The sequence below is a fragment of the Capsicum annuum genome, chromosome 9 (assembly GCF_002878395.1).
Source record: "Capsicum annuum cultivar UCD-10X-F1 chromosome 9, UCD10Xv1.1, whole genome shotgun sequence".
Lineage (NCBI taxonomy): Eukaryota > Viridiplantae > Streptophyta > Magnoliopsida > Solanales > Solanaceae > Capsicum > Capsicum annuum.
In genome coordinates this window covers 146,282,046-146,285,876 of record NC_061119.1, presented here as the reverse complement: position 1 = coordinate 146,285,876, position 3,831 = coordinate 146,282,046, and positions in this window count along the sequence as shown.

Genomic DNA, 3,831 nt, shown 5'->3' with positions numbered 1-3,831 from the left:
TGTACCATCTGAGGACAATGTGGACAAAGCTCGTCCAACTCTAGGAGTTCAGACCCGATCTAAGGTCCTTTCTTTTGATTGCCCTAATGGAACTCCACCGATTCCCCCTAGCCCTCCTCAGTCACCCCATGTTGGTATGTCTAATACTGAGTTTCGCCCGTCGATTTATTTGCTTACTCAGTTTGTGGCCTTCAGACTAAGCATGTTGCTTCTGTTGTTCCATCATTTGAGGTCACTAGGGTTGTCCAATTTATAAGGTTGAGTTCTCCTACTTTTACTAGTTCTAACGTTGAGGAGGATCCTCAAAACTTTATTGATGAGATGAAAAAGATGTTTTGTGTGATCCATGCTACTAATGTGAGGGTGTAGAGTTCATCGTCTTTCAGTTAAAGGACATAGCATACCAATGGTATGAAAAGTGGGAGCAGCTTAGGGGTGATAATGCTGAGGCAGCTTTGTGAGATCTCTAGTGCTTTTCTTGATTATTTTTTCCTCGAGATTTGAGGTAGGTGAGGGTTGAGGAGTTTGTGAATTTGAGGCAAGGTAGGATGTTAGTAAAGGAGTATGCCTTGAAGTTTCATCAGTTGTTACGTTATACTCCTGAATTGGTGTCTAGCATGAGGTATAGAATGGGGATGTTTACCTCGGAGTTGCCCGATGAGTTGATCTTGGAGAGCAAGGCCGCCTTGTTGAACAAGGATATGGACATCTCTAAATCTGTGGTATATATGCAATAAGTGGAAGAAGAAAAGAAGAAGTAAGAAGAGATAACTGAAAGGCAGAGTAAGATGTTTCGCTATTCAGATCAGGGTGGAGGCCAACAGCAAAGTGGTAGAGATAGTGGGAAATGGTCTAAGAAGAAGTGGGGCAATTCTAGTTCCTACTCTACGGATAGTGCTACTTACCCAAAGCCATCGGGTGATGTCCACTCTCAGTATAATAGTGGATTTAGAGAACCAAGAGACCAGCCTCAGGCTAGTGGGGCTTAGTCAGCTTCATCGTATCCTCCTTGTAGATTCTGTGGTCAGGTGCACTGTGGTGTTTGTGAAGTACGAAAGAACAAGTGTTTTAAATATGTTAAGAGTGGTCATATGCCGAGGTATTTCCCTTCTAAGGTTGCTTCTAGGGAAAATAAGACTCCTTTTGCTACTTCATCAGCTACTGCACAAAAATGTGCTACTTTTGTTTCTCGCTCCGACACTGCTCGAAACTGACTGTATGCTCTTGCCACTCACCAGGATTCTGAGTCATTTCCTGATGTTATTACTAGTACGCTCAAACTCTTCTCTCGTGATGTATAAAATTATTGAAGGATCAAAATCCACCTAATCAACTGAAGTTTGTCTTCCTTCTTAGCCATCGAATACCAAAGAGCCACATGGTTTATACACACAACAACCTTTAAACCCAATAAATAGGCCTATAATTTTTCAAAAGCATAGACTAAGACAAGAAATTCTTTCTTTGTAACCATAGTATTTAATTATGCATCACTCAATGACTTTCTAGCATAGTAGATAGGATGAAATATCTTTTCTTTCTTTTTGCCTAAACTGCACCCAATGCCAAACCACTTATATTGCACATCAACTCAAAAAGAAGTGCCCAACTCGAGGCCATAGTGATAGGAGCCAATACTAGTTGATCCTTGAAACAATTAAATTCTCTCACACAATTGATGTCGCCCAAATTTCACCTCCTAAAAAGTAAACACAATACTTTGTCAAATATAGAATCCAACAAGGTTGGGGTCGAAACCATACGAAATAGGACGAAAACCAACCAGAAGATTGTTTATGTAGCTGAAAAGTGCAGAAAGTAAATGGGGTTCTTTTTGTAAGAACATTAGTAATATTAACAATTTTTAGCCAATATGGTTGTTATCACTAGGATTGTATTCCCCCTGACTTCTTAACTCTACAAATTTATCATGCTTGTCCAACTATCTTGGTACCTTGCATGAAAAATCTAACAAGTTAGGTATTACCTAACCGTCTTTTGACCTTGGTTTTGGTGTATTTCACTCATATCCTCTCGATCTTAGAGTGTTGCATTACTAACCCTTGTCCTGGATCCCAGATTAACTATATCTTCTCTCGGTCTCAAGTTAATTAGATGAATGTTGGTAGATTCAAATTACTATTGGGATCTTATTTTCCTAATCTCAACCTCTGTCTCAAGTTAGTATCGAATATAGGCAGGTTCCTAAATTTGAAAACGTTAAGAAATCAATCAAAGCAAGGAAAACCACAATATATGCAGGAACCCCAATCAAGAATCACTTTGCACTTTCTCTACTTTGTTAATCCATCATGGTTCCCAAAAACCTAATTATGGGTTTTAACTACTCATGATTGTAAGAACACACTTATAATTCATAATTGAAAGAACATGAATGATCTCACAAAAAATTAAGAACGAAAACCGAAATCTCAACTTTATTTCAAACCCGAAAAAACAAGAGGGAATTGCAAGATAAAAAGTGTATCTCAGAACTTAAAATAATGTAATAAGTATGTAAAGTGTGTAAACTAATAATATAACATCAAAACGGTATTTAAAGTTACATCATAGTTTCCTAAACAAAATAGGCTAACAAAGGTTGGCAGTGGAAACGCCTCAGACAACGAGTCATCTGGACTAACGACAACCCATTGTCAGCTCTGTCTCCCAGACTCCAAGTGGCTAGTGACGACCTATCAAGTCACTAGATGAGTCATTACCTGACTCGTAGGATCTTTAGCTAGATATTTAATCTTCCGATCTTTAAATTCATATGCTTAGAATAAGGGTCACTACCGGTCATAGCCTGACCCTATGACTCGTCACAGATTTTGTTTCCACTGCTATAAAAATTGCACCTTAAGGACTTTTATTCCTCTTTGCTCAGAACTCCTCTCACTATGACTTGTATCGGACCCTACGAGTCGTAGTCAGTGTGTACTTTATTATTTTTCTGATAAGCATTCATTAGGTCAGGTAACGACTTGGATGAAGAATCGTAGTATCACCCAATGACTTATTGTCAAAGCAAAAGACTATTATTTTGGTGTTTTTTTTTTCTTGTCCCATTCTACTTACTTCTGACCTTTTTTCCTGCAAAACAAACACAAAAATATATCAAATCTAATAAAAAGACCTAAGTATTTGCATAATTTCATTCTTTTAAGCATCGAAGTGCCATGTGACCATGGCACATCAACACTCTCAACTTGGAATATTTGCCTGTCCTCAAGAAACTAATACATAACAAAGAACACACAATGCTTAACTAAAAGAAACTTAAGGCACCTATGACAGCGAACTCAGTTTGGCTAACAGTACTTACCCCCTCTTTTTCCAACTTTTCAAAACCATTATGCTGATCCATGGAGCACAATAGTATGACACAAAGGAATCAAGTGATGGCATTACATTAGAAACAAACAACCTAGCAGATATGCAATTTACACTACCCGAACAGATAAGTAGTTAACAATACAACCTATGTACCCTCACAACAAAAAAAGTCCCAACTCTCAGAGCGTAATAATGAATGTTAATGTAGGATGATATCGATGATATCAAGACTCTCATGCTCTCAAAAGAAGTTCCATCAATGTGTATAAAATACCATAAGCTTTCCCTCATTTTCTATACCATAGTTTTTTAAAGCAGTTGGAATAGGATCACTATGGGACTTTTCTAGGCTTGTATTGTAGACTTGCTGGTAGGTATGGTAAATTTAGGATATAGTGACTCGCTCTCCTTGACACTACACTTTAATTATTGGTTCAACTTCTAAATCATACTTCTTTTATTCTCTTTTTTTCTCCTTTATTGGTTATTCGG